Source organism: Miscanthus floridulus, chromosome 3 (genome assembly GCF_019320115.1).
Source record: "Miscanthus floridulus cultivar M001 chromosome 3, ASM1932011v1, whole genome shotgun sequence".
NCBI lineage: Eukaryota > Viridiplantae > Streptophyta > Magnoliopsida > Poales > Poaceae > Miscanthus > Miscanthus floridulus.
The window spans coordinates 29759368-29781246 of NC_089582.1; positions in this window are offsets into that span (position 1 = coordinate 29759368).

Sequence of the window (21879 nt, forward strand, 5' to 3'; positions counted from 1 at the left end):
CGTGGGATGGCGTGCGCCGGAAGGAGAAAGCTTCCCCAATCCACAACCAGGTGAGATTGTGGTTTTCGAGGATTTCTTCAAGTGGGGTTTTGGGGTTCCAGTGCACCCTTTCCTTTAGGGTCTCTGCTTGTATTATGAGATTGGGATTTGCAATCTGCATCCCAACTCGATTCTTCTTGTCTCCACCTTCATCCATCTCTACGAGGCCAATGGTGGCTTCCAGTCCCATTTTGACCTCTTTCGCCACCTGTTCTGTCTGCGGAAGAAAGGGAGCGGCGGCTCGAAGATAGCCGAAGGCGTCTACCTCAATCTGCACGACGGTATGAAAGCCCAATACTTGCACTGCCCCTAGAACACCTCACTGGACGAGTGGTACAAGAAGTGGTTCTACATCCGTGAAGAGCTGAACACAATCACCCTATGCGACGTGGGGCTGATTTCGGAGAAGAAGAACAGCTGGTCGGAGAAGCCCGAGAACTTGGAGTAGATCGTAGAACTACTCGGGATGATCTCGTGGGGAAGGCTAGATGGCCCAAGTGTGGTCGGGAACTTCATCAGCCGAAGGATCCAGCCCTGCCAGAAGAGGGTACATCCTAGCTTCGAGTACCAGGGAAGCGTAGATCCAACAAGGACCAAGAAAGAGGCGCTCGACAAGATAGAAATCAAGGCCAGGATTGGGGAGTTATTCAACCTGGCCGATCCCAATTATGTCAGGTTAAACGACATCGAGCACGCCTTCAAGCTGGCCCGACCTCCCCCAAAGGTAAATGATACTTCCTTGTACCTGTAGAATCATGTTCTAACAAGAAATTGACTATTGTCTCCTTTATGTTTCTTAGAGTAATGGTCATGACCGGGCAGCAGTGTTCGTGTCTCTGCCCCCTGCTGTGGATTGGCCGCAAGTTGCCGGCCCAGCCGCCTAGACCAGCGCTAGGACCGAAGACGTCCACTGGGCAGCACTCGAGGTTGTGGAGGATGCATCGACCAGAGCTGTTGGCAAGCGGCCGGCTGCCAACAAACGGCGCCAAGCCATCTTCCCCCTTTCATACAATGAAGCAGAGGATGCGGACATCTTCCGGATCGTCCCTCGAAAGAGGAGGAGACAAATGGGGCTGACGGAGCAGGGTGGCTCCTCTGTGCCAGCAGTGATCGCATCACCGACCACTGCAACACAGAGGGCTAGCGAGGGAAGTGTCGAGCATCAAACCCCGGCGCCAGTACCAGTCATCGAAAAAGACCCGGTGGAACCCGCCGAGCACGTGGAGCAGGCGCGATCGAAGAGACGCTCCTTTGCCACGTCATTCCGTGCTTCAAAGCTGTAAGTATCTTTGACTTTGATGTAAGCTTATAATTTATATTGAATATTATTGTCTTCTGAACTTTTCCCTGGTGTATCAGGTCGGCGTCCACCGAAAGTCCTGACCAGCTAGCCGGATGTGGCATGGCTTCGCCGGTACTGGCGGAAAGAGCTGCCCAGCGGCCAGTTGTGGAGGAACCTGAAGAAGAAATTTCACCGGAGCCTCAGTAGGCGGGCGACCAGACGTCAGTCCCTAAGCAGCTGGTCGAAAAGATAGCCGAGCAGAGTACGAGTGCTCCGAGCACAAACCCTACTGAAGCAGGTACCTTGGCGCTAAAGGAACCAGTCCGAGCCAAGGAGCAGCAACCGAGGTTGGCACAGAGCACGCTAGCTGATGCTACGGCTCGTGGGAAAGCCATGGTGGTCGCGGTGACTGCAGACTCCAGACCGGCGCCGCCCCCTGAACAAGAGGCCGAAGAGGATGAAGTAGAAGAAATCCTGGGCCGTCCCCAAGATAAACGACAACATGTATATTTGTCGTGCTGGCAGAACGACAAGTGGGTTATGCATGAAGAAATCCCAGAGGTCGAAGAGACCCTAAGAGTCAAACGGGCGGCAAAGCGTTTGGTGACAGAAGTCCAGGTATGTTTGGCTTGACCACTTGACCCTGTTATGTAGTCGATCTGTCTGACTTAGCTTGTTTATATGCAGGACTTGATGAAGACCGCGAAGTACCGAAAGAGGTGCTTCGACCAGATTGAGGGAATCATGGCGAATAATAAAGAACTGGCGGCCGAGGTGGAACACTTGCGCCGCCAACTTGAAGACGCCGACTAGGAGAGGGCAGAGCTAGAGGCACAGAACCAGAACCTGGTTGGCCATCTTAATAACAAAGAGCGGGAAAAAATAAGTAAGTTGTCACTTTATCACAGCAGGTGTGTAACACGTATTGTTGCGTTGTTGGTAGTGACAGCTGTAATGCAGGCTTAGAAGCTGAAGTAACCCGCCTCCAAGAGGGGAATAGCTGCGTGACCGCAGAGTGTGGTCGTCTGAAGGAGGACAACGAGAAACTGGCACGCAACCAGTCTCAACTCCAGGACCACACCACCAAAATGAAGGAGGAACTGAAAAGTAAGTATTCCAGACCACCTTTCTCATTCTGTTGCCCGCCTTGTCTTGTCGTGCCATTACATTTGATGTCTTGTGCGGTGTTCAGTTTTAAAAGTCAATGCCAAGAGGCATCTAGAAGCCGTGATCAAAGAGTGTGACGGCTGGAAAGCAAGATGCCTCGAGGCCACCAAGGATCGGGACACATGGAAGAACCGATGCCAGGAAGTGGCCACTGGCATTGTGCCCGTCCTCGACCTTATCGACCCAGCACTCATAGAGGAAGAGCCAAGGACGCCCCAGCTCGGACTAGTCGAGAGATGCAGACAAGTATGGGGATGGTTCCAAGAGTTCGTGAAGGAGGCGAGTGAGTACACGGGTGCCTATGTGCTAAGCATGGTGCGTGCACACTACCCCCTGATTGATCTCAAGCACCTGGAAGCTGGATACCCGAAGGAGGTAGACCCAGACAAGGCGGAGGAGCTTCAGATGGCCCAGCTAGACCTGTTGTCAAAGATAATTGGTGACATTAACCTGTGTGGAGGTGGGATAGCACCTGTACAGGGAACACCATCGACAAGTCAGCTGGAAACACCATCAGTTGCGAGCCAACCGACGAAGCCTGCGGTCTCAACCAGCCAGGCATCGGCGGGGCCATCCCCTTCAGCTCGACCAGCACAAGAGTCCTCAAGACCCAAGTAGGGTATCGGAAGCAACGAGCAGTAGGTGCTGTGCGCCCCGACCAGCCAATGTAATAGGCTTAGAGCTGTAGAAGTGGGGAATAGTTGTGTTATTGTAAACTTGGGCCTCTTCAGGCAAGCTTGTAATAACGTAACTGTATATCATTATAAGCTTGTTTGCTTTGTATAAAACATTTTTAAGCTTGAAACTTATGCTGGTGTAACTAAGTGAGAACATGTTAACGTTCTGTTTAGTTGTACCATTTTGCTCGACACATCATCCTGAAAAGTTTGTGCGGCCCTAGTTTGCCATGTGGTCGGAGTGTGAGGTTTGTGACCTATGCACACGTAGATGCGGACAAGTCAAACCAAGGGGGACCTGCTGATCACCCATAACGTAGAGAGCGGATCCCCTGCACATGTTGGGAGGAACCAGAGACAGGGCCTGCTCTGAAAACCGTAGGAGTGGTGGTCGGCTTTTACTGGCTAAGTTAGAATAACCATAAAATTCGAAATGAAGCATTAGAGTGGTCGGAGAAATCATAATAGCTTTATTGAAGTAAATCGAAAGTATAAGAGGGGTACATATCTCAGTAGTTAAGCATAGAAACGTCTAAGCTTGTCGATGTGCCACGAGTTTGGTACGTCAGTACCGTCTAGGTGAGCTAATCTATAAGACGTTGGTCGTGTGACCTCCTTGATCATGAAAGGACCCTCCCATGGGGTTGCGAGTTTATGGACACCAGCCTGGTTTGTCTTCCACTTCAGGACTAGGTCCCCGACCATGAAGAACCGCTCCTTAACGTTCTTGTTGTAGTACCTGCGTAAAACAGCAAGGTATTTGGCAGTACGTATGCAAGAATCGAGCCGTTTCTCCTCTGCGCTATTCACTTCTAGTTCCCGTACTTCATTGACCCTTCCTTCATCGAAGTTCTCTACCCGTGCTGATCTAAAAGCTATATCTGCTGGAAGGACTACCTCAGCGCCGTAAACCATATAGTACGGTGAGACGCTGGTGTTACGACTGGGCTGAGTTCTGAGGCCCCAGACCATGGCTGGTAACTCTTTGAGCCATCTTCCGGGAGCTTTGTCATTTTCTCTGTACATCCTCTTCTTCAATGCGTCCAAGATCATGCCATTTGCCCGCTCGACTTGTCCATTAGCTCTAGGGTGCGCCACCGAGACGTATTTTACTACTATGCTCCTTTCAACGCAGAAGTCCCAAAAAGCATTCTCGGTGAACTGAGTACCCAGATCAGTGATGATGCTGTTGGGTATGCCGAAATGGTGGATGACCTGGTCGAGGAACGTGACAGCCTTCTCTGAAGATGCCTGTACTAAAGGCATGTATTCTATCCACTTAGAAAATTTGTCGATCAGCACAAAGACGCATGTGAATTTCCCTGGAGCCGATTTGAAGGGCCCGACCTTATCCAGTCCCCAACATGCGAAGGGCCAGGAGGCTGGTATTGTCTAGATCTCATGTGCTGGTACGTGGATTCTCTTGGCGAAGAACTGACAACCCTCGCAGTGGCGGACTAGCTTTTCTGCGTCGGCTACTACTGACGGCCAATAGAACCCTGCTCGGAAAGCCTTGCCGACCAGTGTTCTTGAGGCCGCATGGTTGCCACACAAGCCAGAGTGGATTTGGTCCAGGAGGTGTTCGCCTTCTTCCTGGGTTATACACTTCATCAAGATTTCCTCTTTTGCGTTTTTGCGCCATAACTTGCCATCGACGAGCAGATACTGCTTACTGCGATGTATCAGGCGCTTGTTTTCTATCCGATCAGTATAACCACTGCCATCTGTTAAGTACTTGATGAAAGGTATTCTCCAGTCGGGCTCATGAGTGGTCGGAGGCAGCTTGATGGTGCTCGACGCCAGAACCGTAGCCACCAATTGCTGGTCTGGAGGCTTGTCTGTCGTGGAATCTTCCTCTTCGATGGAAGGCGTGAGCAGGTCTTGGACGAATACGCCATGTGGGATTTTGGCTCAGGATGATCCTAACTTTGACAGCGCATCTGCTGCTTGGTTCTTGTCCCGGACCACGTGTATGTACTCGATGCCATAGAACCTGCCTTCTAGCTTTCTTATCTATTTGCAGTATGCGTCCATCTTTTCGCTGGTCGTGTCCCAGTCCTTGTTGAGTTGGTTGATGACTAGAGCCGAGTCTCCGTAGACATAGAGACGTTTAACACCAAGCTCAACCACAATGCGTAAACCGTGCAGGCATGCTTCATATTCGGCGGCGTTATTAGATGTTGGGAAATAAATCCTGAGGATGTACCAGAGCTACTCCTTGGATGGTGACACAAAGAGGACTCCTGCTCCCACACCGCCAATGTTGAGAGAGCCGTCGAAGTACATCGTCCAATACTCGTCGAATCCCGGGGAGGCAGGCGCGCTTAAGTCTATCCACTCAACGATGAAATCGACGAGTGCCTGAGACTTGATTGTAGTACGGCTTGCAAATTCCAAGGAGAAGGGGCATAGCTCCATTGCCCATTTGACGATGCGCCTGTTCGCATCCTTATTGCGAATGATGTCCCCCAAAGGGTACTCGGTCATGACCACCACATGATATCCGTCGAAGTAATGTCTCAACTTTCGGGATGTTATTAGTATGGCGTAGAGTAGTTTTTGAATCTGTGGGTACCTGGTCTTGGATTCGTTGAGTACCTCACTGATGAAATAAATCGGCCACTGTACCTTATAGGCGTGGCCCGGCTCGTCGCGCTCGACCACCATGGCAGTGGAGATCACCCGATTGGTTGCCGTAATGTAAAGTAGGAGAGTCTCATCTTCTCTGGGAGCAGTGAGGACCGGTGATGATGTAAGGTATTGTTTTAGCTGCGTGAAGGCAGCGTCTGCTTCATCCGACCACTCAAACTTCTCGGATGCTTTGAGCAGTTTGAAAAATGGTAGTCCTTTTTCTCCCAATCTTGATATGAAATGGCTGAGAGCAGCCATGCATCTGGTAAGCTTCTAGACATCCTTCACCTTTTTGGGGGGCTTCATGTCTAAGATGGCTTTGACTTTCTCTGGATTAGGGCATATGCCGTCGTAACTGACGATGTTGCCTAGCAATATACCAGAAGGAACACCAAAGATGCACTTCTTTGGGTTTAACTTCCATTGGAATGTATTGAGGGCTGCAAAGGTGCGTTTTAGGTTGTCAACAAGGGTATGTGCTTCCTTGGTTTTGACAACTACATCATCCACATAGGCCTCTACAAGGTCGTCTTTTATCTCGTCTGTGAGGCAGGCCTGAATGGCGTGTTGGTATGTAGCCCCGGCATTCTTGAGCCCAAACGACATAGTCGTGTAGCAGTAGGCGCCGAAAGGCGTGATGAAAGATGTCTTGATCTGATCGTCCTTTTTGAGAGCGATCTGGTGATAACCAAAGTAGCAATCGAGAAAGCAAAGGAGCTCACAACCGGCGGTTGAATCTACGACCTCGTCTATGCGAGGTAAGCTGAAGGGGTCCTTAGGGCAGTGTTTGTTGAGATTAGTGTAATCAACGCACATTCTCCATTCATTATTCTTTTTGCGTACAAGAACTGGGTTGGCTAACCACTCCGGATGATACACTTCTTTGATAAATCCGGCTGCCAAAAGCTGTGTAACTTCTACCCTAATCGCCTCCTTTTTGTCGCGAGCGAACCATCGTAGCTTCTACTTGATAGGTTTGGCCTTACTGTTGACATTCAAGGAGTGCTCGATCAAGTTCCGAGGTACACCGGGCATGTCGGTAGGTTTCCATGCGAACACATCCACGTTGCTCCTCAAGAACCTGACGAGCGCGTCTTCCTATTTGGGATCCAGGTTGGCCCCGATAAGGGCTGTTTTGCTGGAATCATCGTCGACCAGCTGGATCACCTTGTGCTCCTTTGACTTGATGTTCTTGCGTGGAGCCTCGAGCTCTGGGATCTCCAGGTGGTCGGCTGAGGTCTTCTTAGTGTTTAGCATGGTCTCGGCCATGCGAATAGAGAGGTCGTGGGCCTCTGCTATTTTGAAACTGTCATCTTCGTAGGTGTAAGCTGCGTACATGTTACCTTGGAGGGTTAGGACTCCTTTCTCGGTAGGCATCTTGAGCACTAGATACCTGTAATGAGGTATGGCCATGAACTTGGTGAGCGACGGTCGACCAAAAATAGCATGGTAAGTGCCGTCGAAGTCAGCGACCACAAAGTTGACGTAGTCGGTGCGGAAGTGGTCCGGGGTCCCAAACTGCATAGGTAGCGTGATTTGCCCAAGAGGTGTAGAGCTCTGTCCGGGGAGAACACCCTAGAACTGTGCCTCGTATGGCTTAAGATCCGTCTGAGCTATCTTCAGGGCGGGCAGACTGTTCTTGAACAATATATCGATGGAGCCGCCGCCGTCGATCAGTACTCTGTCGAACTGGACCTTGTTGATACAAGGATCGAGGACCAAGGGAAAATGTCCTAGCTCAGGTATTGCGGCCCATTGGTCCTTTCTGCTGAAAGAGATTTCACGGTGAGACCACAGAGGGAGCCGTGGATCGGCGAGGAGGTTGTCGGCGTTGGCCACGTTCAAGCAAGCACGGGCAAGCAGCTTGCGTTCCCGCTTGGTCTCGATGGACAGTTTGCCTCTGATGATGGTGTGCACGCGATCGGTTGGCTTGACGTACTTGTGACGAGGGTCTGCATCGTCGTCATTGTTATCCTCGTTGCATTGTTCCCCTGCATCGTTAGGCTTGTCGGATGTATTTGGAGCCTATTGACGCGTATAGATAGACTTGAGAACGCGGCAATTCTCCATGGTATGGTTTGACTTAGGATGGAGCTGGCAGGGCCCTTTCAATGCTTTGGCATAGTCGTCTTCGTAATTACGATGTCCGCCACCCTTTTTAACGGTATTGACATCGCCGTCGTCTTCCCGAGCACGCTTCCTCCTATAATCATCACAGTGGTTACGCCGCTGATTACGCTGGTCACGGGGGTCATGGGAGTCGTTGTGCTGGTTGCGGCGGTCAAAATTGTTGTTCCGACCATGGTTGCCGCGGTAGTCGTTGCAGTGTGGGGGGTGGTCGGAGCGTGGAACCCTTGCTGCTTCTTCAATAATTATCTTCTTAGCGTCATCGACGTCCGCATATTTCTTAGAGGTGGCTAGGAGCGCTGTGACCGATTCAGGTCTCTTCCGGAGGAGCTTGTCTCTTAGGGCGTCGTGAAAGCGGAGGCCAGTGATGAAAGCCTCGATTGCCTCGTTGTCAGAGATTGATGGGACCTTGATGCGCATCTCCGAGAAACGTCGGACGTACTCGCGTAGTGGCTCATCTTTCCGATCTCGGATCTGTTGCAGATCGTACTTGTTGCCCGGTTGTTCACAAGTAGCGATGAAATTGTCGATGAAGGCTTGCTTAAGCTCCTGCCAAGAATCAAAGTAGTTCACCGGCAAGCTGACCAGCCATTGGTGACCTGTGTGGCCAACAGCGACTGGGAAGTAGTTAGACATGACGTGCTCGTCAGCCATGGCTGATCTGCATGCAGTTTCGTAGAGCATGACCCATAATTCGAGGTTTTCCTTGCCGTCGTACTTCTGAAGTTTCTCGAGCTTGAAATTCTTGGGCCATATGACTTGGCGAAGGTGTGGAGTAAACTACTTCAAACCTAGCGGGCCGTGGGCAGTGTCATACTCCATACGGCGATAGCTTTCATAGGATGCTCGATCATCGGCTCTCTGGTTGATGCGAGCACGTAGATCGCATCCACCGAGGTAATGGCGGAGATCGTTATTGCCGTCGCGGTGATCTCGATTGCCATCTGGATTAGCCCTGCGACCGTGGTTATCGCGGTGATTGTCGCGGTTGTCTCAGCGATTATTGTCCCGGACGTCGCGGCGGTTGTCCTCCCGACGGCGGTTGTCATCCTGACCACATTCATGGCCACCGTTTCCGCCTTAACGGTTGTCTGATGGGTCGTTATTGCGCGAGCCACGTTGGTCGAGTGGATGTGAGCGACTTGGGTGCTGGCGGCTGTGGCTCGACTCGACTGAGACGGATGGAGCCCGGACTTGATTTACAATCTCTGCGGTCTAGGCCATAGCAGCCGTCAGATAGGCTTGTATTTCATCACAAACCGCTTAGGTTTCCGGGGTGTTGGGTAGCCGTTGCATTGTCGCCATGGTGATGGCTACGTTGGCACTAGGAGTCCTAAAGACCTATTTGTCCCCCACCCTATCGAAAGCATCGTTGAGGTCGCGTGGCTAGACCCTTATGCGTCGCGCCTCCTAGTCTGCTTCGGCTTCGATTTGTCGGCGATTAAATTGGTCAATATTGCGCGCTTCGCGTGCAGTCCTTTCTTGCTCTGTTTCGCCAACTGCTGGCGGTTCATCATTGCTGACAACATGGATCAAATCCCCTCATCTTGGTGGAAAAGATGGGAATTGTGAAAACCCTGAGGCGTGGTCTGGCAGATCCAGATCATACTTGACGCCGTCGTCTTTGTGATGCTGAAGCTCGGTGTGGACAGATGCATTAGATGCGATGCCAGACGAGGAGCTAGAGTCACCCTCTTGGACTATGTGGATGGATCCTTCTTGATAATCTTCAATCCGGATCATGTTGACGAAGTTGCGTGGCTTTGGCCGAGGTTGGTGCATAAAACATAGATCCGAGCGGCGTTGTAGGTTATACGCGTAGCTGGAGGCAGCGTTTCACAGGCTGTAGGGCTAGACCTGGTGGTTCTCCATCGAGGCTTCATACTCGGAGAGCCGAAGACCCGTCGCAGAGGCTGGCTAGCGATGAGCGGAGCGCCCTTCAGGAGTAGATATGACCACGAGATCTATACCAAGTCGTGCAGGATGACTGGTCCAAGCTGGTTGGGTAGATTTGTTGTGGGGAGCGGTTACCTACTCATTAGGTTGACTTTGAATCGTACTTACCAGAGCTAGGGTTTCAGCGAGTTTGGTGCCGACCCGATCGATGGAGTCGAGCAGGCCGGTGTTGTCGATCTGCTTCCCTTTGTAGCGGGGAAGCGGATGATGAGTTGTTGGCGTGGCTAAAGATGATGCAGGCATGGTCGGAGCCAGATGTGCCATGGTCGGAGCTAGATCCATCGTGGTCAGAGCCGTATCCGTCGTGGTCGGAGCCGTAGCCGATGCAGGTGAAGCAGTGGTCGGCGCAGACTAAATCCACGCCTCCTCTATGGTCATGGCGATGAAGTCGTCAGAGCTGGTGGTCCAGGTGATCTGGCCGACGGTGAATGTGAGGCCGTTCGGCGTAGCCATGGAGCCGGAGATGATGACCATCTTGTTTGCTTGGAGAGCAGTACGCACACCCCCTACCTGGCACGCCACTGTCGATGAAATATGGTCGGCAGTCTACCTAGGGGTATGCCCAAGGTAGTAGATTATTGGCAGACACATGCGCAAGCCACAAACAAGACGGTGACGCAAGATAGACACGAGGTTTTATCTAGGTTCGGCCACCAAGAAGGCGTAATACCTATGTCCTGCGTCTGATTTGTATTGCTATATGTCAATGAGAGATGTTTTTTAGAGGGATCCCCTGCCCGCCTTATATAGTCCGAGGGGCAGGGTTACAGATCTGGAAACTAATCCTAGTCAGTTACAATTGCCATATGTGGCCGGATAAGGATTCCTATTCTAACCGACTAGGATCCTGCTTGATCGCCAAATCCACCTTGACTCCTTGTGCGGGACTCCGATCAGGTTGGCTGGGCCGCACGTCGTTTTTTGGGTGGACCGGACCCATCGATCTAGGCTGGCCCAAGCTTAGCCGTAAGGGTATAGGGGTTAATACCCCCACAAATCACGTCGTGGCCGAGTGGGAAAAGAGGGCAAGGGAGCAAAAGAAAGCTGAGGAGCAGCGGAAGCAGGAAGCATGGGATCGAGGAGAGGATGTAAGCAGTGATGACGACGATGATGACGACGATGATGATGACGATGATGATGTTGATGAGGTTGCTGCTGGTGTGGATTGGGGTGTCCTAGAGGATGAGGGCATGCTGACCAGTGCCCCTCCGTCTGTGCAGGAACCCCCCTCATCCCGCACAGAGGGAAGTGAGTCCGTAAGGTTGGCGGAGGTTGGAGCCAAAGAGTCTGCCGCTTCACGCGGGGTGCCGGTGGAGGATCGGTGGGTGGCTGGATCCGAGGAGGCCCCCGAGGTGCTAATGGAGGAGGGCGGTTCTGTTGCCGCATCCCATGAGAGGATGGAGGTGAGTGGATCTGACACCCAGCCCAAGGTGTTGACCGAGAGGGGTGGCTCTGCAGCCGTGCCCTCAGAGACAAGGGAGATGAGCTCCCTTGCCTAGGAGCAGGGGGCAGGTTCGAAGCGGTCCCGTCCCGATGAGTTGGGGCAACGGTCTGGGGGTTCATCCCCAAAGCGCTCCCGCCGGCCGAAGGCGTCTGGGTAAGCCATTGACTCCCCTATCTTTCTTTTATTTCATTTTTTGTTTTGACTTTATGCCTTTTTCTTTTGTGTAGTCTCTTGCGGACGGGCCGCCCTCTGGGGACGGCGCCCAAGAAGAGCCTTGCCCGTCAGGTGGGATGGGCAGCGTCGCTCGATGTTGCTCCTATTTTAGGCAGGAGTGGCGACAATGCTGCGGCTGTGTTGGTCGACTCAACGATGGCCATGGTGGCGCCCGTGCCTTTGGTGGCCGCCGAGCAGACGGGATCTTTCATAGTGGGTGCAGCACCGATGGAGGTGGTCGTGATTGTGCCAAGCTAGGATTAGCCGGGCGCAGCCATGGTGGTGCTCGAGGGCGTAGTGCAGTCTGCACCACCAGGGGCCCCGGTGGGGGTGGCCATGACCGCGCCGTGCTGGGAGGAGCCGGACGCAGCCACGGTGGTGTCTGAGGGCACGGTGCAGTTTGTACCGTCGGGGGACCAGGCGGATCTGCCTGTGGCACTCGAAGCGGCCCAGATGGAGGAGGATCCGGTCGAAGGGTCTTTGAGCATCGTGGCGATGGTGTGAAGGACTAGGAGGGAGTCGCCCCTGGCCCCTTTGTCGGGAGGCAGCCGCTCCCCCACGTGGGGCGAGCCGCCGCTTCAGTGGATGGCCGCTCAGGACCCAACATCAGCCCTTTTCACGCTCGACGACCGTTCCGAGAGCATGGAGCGGGAGAGTCTCGACTTTGGGCTTTCGACTATGATGAATGCCCTGGACTAGGTCAGGGGGGCTCTATGTGAAATTGTCGTTCCTACTAGCCAGGTATCTGCTCGTTCTTCCTTGTTTTCCTCCTTCTTCAAGTACCTTTGTGTTTTCGTATTTTTGATATCGGTCTTCTTTTTAGGTCATTGTTGCTCATAGTCGGAGCAAATCCCAGTTCCTCCATGAATAGAAGGCAGAATGGGATCGCCTTGTCGAGGAGGCCTGGCTACGAGGAGATGTGGGCGCACATCTTGCTGCCACCCTGCAGCGGGAGGCCCAGGCGCGTCAGGATGCGGAGGAGGCCCACGGGATGTTTGAGGACTTGTTGGTGAGGACAAAGCTAGATGAGGAGGAGATCGCCAGGCTCTGAAAGGAGCGAGACGAGTTGCTGTAGAAGAATGTCGCGGCTAGTGAGTGGGCCGGCGAGCTCCTGGTGGAGCTACAGACGGAGCAGGACCTCAAGCTGAAGGCTGAGGAGAGGTCCATGATGTTGTAGGAGAAGGTGTTGATCGGGCCATCCAAGAGCACGATGAAGCGTGTCGGGAGGCCGAGGCATGCCAGGCGGATCTTGGAGTCTAGGTGGTCCAACGGCGGGATGCCGACGAAGTTTCTACCGGTTTGCGCGCCGATCTTGCTGAGGTGTGGGGGCTTCTCCAAGCTGAATGTGATGAGTATGATCGCCTGTCCCTTGCTGTTCTGGTGGTCTGCGACAACCTGCAGGTGGCACAAGAGAAGGGGACTAGCTCGCTTGTGGCTTGTGCCGCTAGTATCACGGCTCGGGTGGGCCAGCTTGAGGAGAGTGATTTTCATGCTGGGATCACTGAGGCCTTCACCGTCGCCCATGCTCATTACGAGAAAGAGATCAACCTGGAGGTGATGAGCGAAGGTTTCCCGCCTACCTATGAGGATGATGAGCTGGACGCGATTGAGAAGGTGGTGGCTCCTCTTGCGAAGAACCTGGCGGATAATATGAAAGAAATGGTTCTCCCTTCACGGAAGTAGTTAGTCGAATAAATTTGAACAACACTTATATGTAATATATGAACAAGTGTCAGTACTTTCGAGTCTGGAAGCAGTTTCGTGATTTTGCTTCGTAATTTCGATTTGTTTGATTTCACCTTCTTGCCTTTTTGCAATCAAAAAAGAGTGTTTATTCGATTCGACCCTTCCCTTTGTCTAAGGCCACAGGGCCGGTGGTGCTTTCAGGGGAAAAATTTTGGGTTGTGCTACTTGAGCAAAACATACCATAGCCGTCTGGTCGTTTGGTTTTTTGCGGTCTTACCAATCTGTTCCCCCGAACCTTGCCGCTAGTCTTGATGCGAGGAGGGAGTCTGATGTAATGATTGTTTCGAAAAAAAAGGAAGGGAGGTAGCCGTACCTTTACCAGCCCCCGAGTGAGATTCAACACCTTGCATCCGCTGGGGTCGGGTGTTACTGGAGACCGGAGCGTTCAAATGGTGTAACACCCAAAATTCTACTGTAATTAGCAATTAAATTCTTGCCCTATTTATACATTTTCTAGGTATTTATAACATAGGCTAAATAATAAATATTGTATAAATAAAATAAACTATAAGTTTGGAAACTTGTTTGTTGCATTCATGCCGAATCATATGGGTTTTGGTTGAGTGTAGGGCTAGATGATTTGAAATTTGCATTCAAAACTTATTTGAATTTGACTTAAAAATGAAAATGGAGAAAATAGGATTGGATAAACAGTTGATTTAAAAAAAGAGGAAGTCACCTTCTGGCCCAACCCAGCCAGCCCGGCCTTCTTCTCCCTCCCCCTTCCCGGCCTGCTTTGCCTAGCGTGGCCCACCCGGTGGCTGCCCCGCGCTGACGCGCTGGCCCGCACCCCGCGCGGCCCAGTTTGCCACCCGCGCGAGTGCAGTCAACTCGGCCGGCCTTCACCGCTGAGCCAGCCCACCAGCGCAGCCAGCTCGGCCGTGGCCTGCCTCGGCTTCACCTGCAAGCGCCTTGCCCTTCTCTCTCGCTGCGCGTCTGGACCCACTCGTCAGCCGCGTCGTCCACCTTCCTTCCCCGGCGCTCCCCTTCCTTCTTTTGCCCGACCATGGCGCAGCACCGATGGAAAGCCCCCGGCGCCTGTTTGGAAGGTGCCGAACCCGCCCTGCTTCCCTTCCTTCCATGCCACAGCCGCCCACCTATAAAGGTCGAGCCTCCCCTCAGCCCTTCTCCATCTTTGCCCGCTACCGTGAGCTATCGCCGCCGGTGAGAACCCCCCCCCTCTCGAGCGCGAACACCGACGCCAAGGCCACCCGAAGCACCGCCGGACCTCCCCGCGCCCGTAGGTACTCCCCATTTCACGTTTTGGCGTTGTTTTGCCCGGCTACACCCTCACCCGCGTGCCTCTTCTCTCTCCAGCTCGTGGCCGCCGTCGACGACCAGCCTCGGAGCCTTCCTGGACGCCGCGTTCCCCTCCAGACGACTCACGGTGAGCCCCTCTGCCTTCCCGTGCCCTCAGATCTTGCTTTGGCGCCCTAGGAAGCCGTAGCCCAAGGTCCAGTTGCACTGGCCATGGCGCCGCCGGCCTCTCCTTCTTCCCCGGCAAGCCACCGCCCGGTTTTCACCCTGCGCCGTTGGATCTAGCGTGGATGGCCAGGATTAGGTACCGGTTGGGTTTAAGTGGCCGGTCCACCGTAGACTCGTGGACCCGGCGCACCATGCCGCGTCAGCGCGCCCACGCCCACGTGGTGCACCGCGCCCAATGAATAGCTGCCGCGTGTCGATGAGGCAGCAGCCCCGGTCAGTCGTCGGGTCAAACCCCAGTCAACCGAGCGCGTTTTGCAGAAAAGCCCCCGCTTTTTCCAGTAATCAACCCGTGGTCCAGTCCAGTTCAAATTAATTTTTATTTAGTCCTATTTTTATTCGTTCGAGTCCCTGAAGTTTCCAGAAACAGTATGCCCGGTCCAGATTTCATTTAAATTCAGATTTTTAATTATTTTAATTCGAAAATAGGTTAGTTTATTTACAGAATTGCCATTACATCTTATTTCATGCATAACTTTCACGTTTTAAGTCCGATTTGAGTGATTCTTTCGCTCATGTGTTTGTAGAAATGCGTAGAACAGATCTGTAAGCTTTTCAACATATGTTTTCACTGTTTGGTGTACTGTTCTAATAGAGTTCTATCTTGTATGCATGTAATGATTTGAATGATGCTTGATTGATGATTGGATCACGATTAGAGGGTGAGCCATTCGAGGTGACTGAGGACCCCCAGCAGGATCAGCAGTACTCCTAGGACGACTTTGAGGAAGGCAAGTGTACCAAAGGCCCCTTGTTACCTATGAACCACTACCACTTACATTCATGCATGAGTTTAATTTGAATTGCCTTTAAGGACTTTACCTAGATGATTCTTTGTACCACATATCCTTGATACCTGGGTCTATTGGGTAGGCATTTTGGATAGATGCTGCAGCGCTTAACATGAAGTAATTGTTAAACATATTCAAAGACTATATGCAATGTGATAAAATGGAATTTTTAGCAACAGATAGGGGGCTGGAGTACGGGGTTGAGTACTCTAGTGCCTCTCCATAAGGACTTAATCCTGAAGCGGCAACCCAGGAGGGACCGTACAACCCCGAGTGTCAAATGGCTCTGACTTTAACCTATTATCTAGTTTGTACTAACTCGTCTGTAGCTCTAGTAAGGGGTAAGAGGGTATCTTTCCTTTTTCTGTTAGGGTGTGCACCGTGCTGCGATGCCCACGTGTGCCATTCCTTTGTAGCTACGATCTGTTAGTGCAACTAGCTAAGGGTTTCATAGTGAAACTCTGCCACACTTCCTGGGAAGAGATGTAGTGGGTCTCGTGAACCCCGGCATTGGGAATCACGGCTCGGTGGGTAAAGATGTACAATTTCTGCAGAAATAATTAACCTGTTATAACAGCCATGCTCACGGATACGAGCGGTCTGGATCCTTCGAGATTAGTGGTTACTGTGGATGATGGATGGTTGGGAATTGAGACAAAGCTTGATGATACTTCAATACCACTTGGGAATTGGGACTGTTCATTAAAGTAGTAATTCAGGTTGCTAAAAATTGATCAACTAAAATTGCGAACCGCAGTCAAACAGTGTCAAGCCTATTTGAGCCTCATAGATCCCTTTGTCATACTTGCTAAGCATGGTGAGCTTACACTTGCTTTACATCCAATGAAAATCCTGGATGGGTAACAGATAATGGATATGAAGAGTTTCCGGAGGATGTCCAGGACTACTAGGAAGACGTTCACCAGTTGGAGTCCCTGTGGCAGTTGGGCTAGTTTTTCCGCTATGTTTGTAATAATATTGCCTTCGAGCAAACTTTGCATTTAACTTTATGATGAGATATGCGATGTAATAAGTACTTTACTTTGATACTATCGCAATTTGTGATATATGTGTGTGTTTGGACATCCTGGGCGCACATATATGAGTACTTGGTTTTGCTTTGCAAAATTGGGTGCGACAGATGGAATCCCATTCCGTGGTTTTTGTGACAGGGTCGACAACATCCTTGGATGGCGTTCCACTATTCCCCGCCCCGCCTTCCAACAGAATTCCCCAAATGGGACTCTATGGGCTCGGCAAGGGGGGGGCCTTCGAACCCATGTCCCTATATCGAGCAGCTCGAGCCCCCGAGCCTTGTCAGGGTCTGATCGGGGTCGGTCGTAATTCGTGAGTTACCCTGTCCTTGACTTTCGTAATCAGAGGGGCTGAGTAGACAACACTTGACTCAGTGGCTCGAGTGTTGTGCTCAATGAGCTTGCTAATGGGTACATTCGTGTGGAATCTGGGTCCATCATTTGCTGATGGGGTCAGAAGAGCCCTCTGGTGGCATTCCACAACTTCTTAACCTGCCTCCCGACAGATGCCCGAGCCATTCGATAGGCTCAGGTGGCCCGATGGCCTCTCCTTGATGGAGATTCTGTGGGTTTGGCTCGGGGTTAGAATCGAATGAGAAAAGGTTGAGACGTCCCTGTTCGCTTCTGAGCAGGGTTGGGCAGGGCCACTGGGGATCGTCTTAGTTATTTCTCCCTGGCTCTGTTTGGCACGAGGCGGCCTCGAGCCCTTCAAACCTCGGCCTGCTGCCACCCATATCAAATGAGACGACTATCATTTCATGACGCGACACGAAGCGTTGGGATGCAATGTTTGGCATATGCAATGTTTGAATGTAAAATTTAATCGAAATAAAGGCGGGGTCGGTAACATTACCTTGGTAGCACAAGAGACGGAAAGCTCCTACCAGATGTGTTCGAGTCAGGTTTCAGGTTCGATGTTTCCAACGAGGCCGGCGTAAACTGCATAAGTATTGCTACTTTTGTTTTTTTGATTGATTTTTAAGTGATCTGCCAGCTTCCCCAATGAAGGGGGGCTCTATAGGTGGACCCCTCCAAAGTCCTTTCGGGAAGATGGGAGCTAAGGCTAGCAGTGTGAGGAACTATGAACGCGATTATGTTGGTGAACCAAAAAGACTCCGTAGCCGACGGAGCGTAGGGTCTGGTGGTTCGTCCAATTGTACTCGTCATTGTATTCCCACACGCCGTGCTTTTGGTTTCCCAAACGTAAGGAGGGATCGGGCTAAGAGGGTGTTTAAACAAACATGCGCCCTCGGAAGCCCCCGAGCGATGTTCGTGTCCCTACCGTTGCTGGGGTCGGAAGCTTGGCAAAGAATTCAACACTCAAAGTAAATAAACAAGGGTGCTTATCTTATAGTCGGCCGTTTGTTTGTTGTTTTGCCTAGGCCATTCGATCGACCCAGGGGGCCCGTTGGGCTCCCCCTAGAAGGAGGTTCCATTGTTGGGTCATCCCTGGTCCTGCCTGGGGAAGCAGAGAGTCGCCTGTAGGTGAGTGTGCCCCGGTTCTTGCGTCCGGGGCGCATTAGTGGTGGGCCATGCCCGGGTGACGTTCTGGCTTACCAGGCGATGTCCTATCGTTTTCGGCGCGTCACCTCAGATTTCTGTCAGCATTGATTTTGCATTTGTATTGAATAGGGGAAGGCAAAGAGTTTTTCATCCGAACCTTTCGCCTTTCCTTAGCTACCAAGCCCCCTCTTTCAATAGGGGGGGAGAGTTCTTGCCGCACCTCCTTGCCAGCCTTCGAACCACCACCTCTTCTCCTTCCTTTCCACCGAATGTATTGGTTCCTAAGTAAGAGAGGGTAATGCCAGGGAGAGATAAACTCATAGGTCCGCCCGTGATTTCGGAGCATGATGTCGAGCTAGAGGTTATCCAACATAGATGAGATGGCGTGGTTCGCCTATTGTAACACCCTAAAAATTTCCTCTTTTGAAATAGGATTAAAATGATTTATTTGTGATTTTTTTGTGCTCATGAAATATAGGAAAATAAAATTTTTCATTAATTTAAAATACATCATAAGGTAGCAACATGTTTGAGCATACATGCCATTGCATTTGATTTTATTGGTTGAGTGGTTTTTGAAAAGTCAAAATGGTTAAAATTCTTTTGAAATTAAATTAAAAATGGCTTTGAAATAAAAGAAAAGAAAGAAAAGAAAATTAGAAAATAAAAGTATTTCAAAAGTTGTAAAGTTTATCTTGGAAAGCCTAATAGAATTGTCCATTTTTATCAAATGGGAAAGTATTTTTGAAACCATACTCGAATTGGATTGAATTTAGCTTAGAATTGGAATATTAGGAAAAAGAAAAGGAATTGGAAAAAAAATGAAAACCTCTCTCTCATTTGGCCCGAAGGCCACCCTTCTTTTCCCCTTCGGCCCAGCATTCCCTCCCCTCCTTCCCGATTTCCCGGCCTCGGGCCGCTGCTCGCCTGGCCCAGCCGCACTCCCCTTGCTTTGGCCTGTCTCGCGCAAGCGCGCCAGCCTGCTACCGCACCGGCCCGCTACTCGGCGCGTCGGCCTGCTCAGCGTGCCTACGCCCGCCGCACGTGCTGTCTCCCCTTTCCTCTCACTGCGCCTTGACCCCACCCGTCAGCTGGCCCCGCTCGTCAGCGCGCGCCCGCACGCGTTTTCTTCTTCCTCACCGCGCTGCCGGCCCCACCCGTCAGCCGCCACCGTCCCCTTTCCTTCTTCCCCGTACCCCTTTCCTTTCCTTTCCCCGGTAATGGCGCTGCGCCCGAACGGCAAGCCACCACCGCCATCTCTCCCGCAAGGCAGGCGACCGAATCCTGCCCGCGCCTCTGCTCCCTTTCCTTCTACGCCACAGCCCCCGGCCTATAAAGCCGAGCCGCACCCCTCTTTCTCCCCCTTCTCCGTTCGCCGCACGAAGCTCACCACCGCCGCCGTAGTCCCGCTGCTCCGGTGCCGTATCAACGACGTCGAAGCGCCCGTGAGCTTCTCCGTGACCCGACGCATCCGTAGGTAACTTAGATTCTGCGTTTTGGTCTCGACTTGATTGGATTCGACCTCACCCGCGCCCTCCCTCTCTCTCCAGCCGCCGACGACGACGAACGACCCCCTCGAGGCCCTCCCGGACGCCGCGACCACCTCCGTGGAACTCACGGTGAGCTCCTCCGCCTTACCATGCCCCTAGATGGTCAAATGGCGTCCTAGAATGTCGCATCCGCGAGCTCAGGCCGTCGGCAACAATGGCGCCGCCGTCCTGTGCTTCTTCCCCGGCGACCCGCTGCCCCCGTCACGCTAGAGCCGTCGGATCTGTTTTGCACGGTCAGGATTAGGTACCCCTTCGGGGATCATAATGGGTCCACCATGGACCCGTGGACCGGACTGTGAAGCCGCGTCAGCAGATCCACCGCACACATGGCACACCGAGCCAACCAGCAGCCGCCATGTGTCGCGCAGTCAGCCAACGCGGTCAACCCCCCGAGTCAGTCGCGCTCTTTTGTAGTTAAGCCCCCCTGTTTTCGGTGAAATAACCCGCAGTCCGTAGCAGTTCAAAATAATTATTTTTCAGCCCTGTTTTTATTTGGTTAGGCCCCTGTATTTTCCAGAATTGGTGTGCCCAGTCCAAAGTACATTTAAATTCAGATTTTAAACTATTTTAATTCAAATTTGAGTTCAAATATTCACAGAAATGCCACTGAACCTTATTTCATGCGTAACTTTTGCGTTTTAAATCCGATTTGATCCGTTCGAATTGCGTTAGGATCGTATTTACGTTTTCTACATGTTTATACAACTGTTAGGCATATTTTCAACACTTGAAATTCATGAGTAGATTTAATCTATTATTTAATTAAAGTAAAACTTGTTAAATCGTAACTTATTTATTTAAACTCCGAAATAGTCCGTTCAAGTTGCATTAGATCCGTAGTGACGAGATTTACACGTTAGTAATAGTGTTTACTATATTGATATTTCTGAAATAACGTGATTTAAATCATATCTTGATTAATGATTATGTAACTGAGTTTTATACATAAAATATAAGTTGTATTACTTTTGTTTTATAATATAAATCTAAAATTGACTTAATTCAATCCACATTGTTTATAAAATATCTTTTGTATATGAATTCATAAAGTTAACATAAATGAAGCCTATAGTTTCTTTTTCCACGTATAAAGCAAATCTCTCGGTAGTTGTAACTTTTCAACCGTAGCTCCGTTTAACGTGCCTCTCGTGACTATGTGTTCGTAGTGATGCGTAGAATCATATATCAATCTCTTTTACTTATTTTTCTATGATTGGTGTACTGTTCTGATATAGATACCACTGTATGCTATGCATGTATGTGTATGGATGTTTGTGTGGTGTTCTACGATTGTCCAGTCGGTGAGATATACGTGGTGATCCAGAAGAAGAAGAAAGACATCAAAGAATAAAGCTTACCGAAGGATCGGTGTGTAAGGCAAGTATAGCATGGGACCATCCTTGTTACCTATTCATATATAATCACTTAATTCATATTGCATGTGTCTACCTTGTTACCAATAAGGATATCCTAGATATTTGATATCTTGCACCTTGATACCTTTGGGATATTGCATGGAATAGTTTTTGCTAGTGCTTAATCAAAACCATGATCTTGTAACTTGACTAATGATATATGCAATAAACGTTAAAACATGACTTTTTAGTAACATGGAAATAGGGGGCTGGAGTGTTTATATGCTTCAGATTCCTCTCCCTAAGGACTCATCTGTAAGTAATCATCCGGGACTTACAGTACAGCTGTGAGGGTCATATGGCTCTGGCTTTAGCTCAGTATGAGGACCTTTTCTAGCTTGTTAGTGGTTACCTTTACGGCGCAAGAGGGGCTCCAACGGGTATGATCTCGGTCTGCCAAGTAGGTGCACTTGCTAGTCACTACTTGGAGAGGGGTTCATGCTTATTGATGGGAAAACCTTAGCGGCCCTAACTTGTTAGACGAACCTTTGAAAGGCTTCATAGTGAACCCTGCCGACCTTCCTTGGTAGTGGGTCAAGAGGCTGATCACCTCGGGCGAAAGGGTAAATCACGACTCACAGTGAACGTGTACAAACTCTGCAGAGTATAAAACTGTTATAACAGCCGTGCTCACGGACACGAGCGACCTTGGACCCTTATGGAATAGAGATGATCACTAATGGATAATAATGATGATGCTAATAATTGATTGTTTATGCTATACATTATTCATGTTTACCTGATCATGAGTTTATGGGCTTATGGATAAACTTGTTGCCAGCCAATTGCTAAAAAGATGATCTATTAAAGCTAATCGCAGTA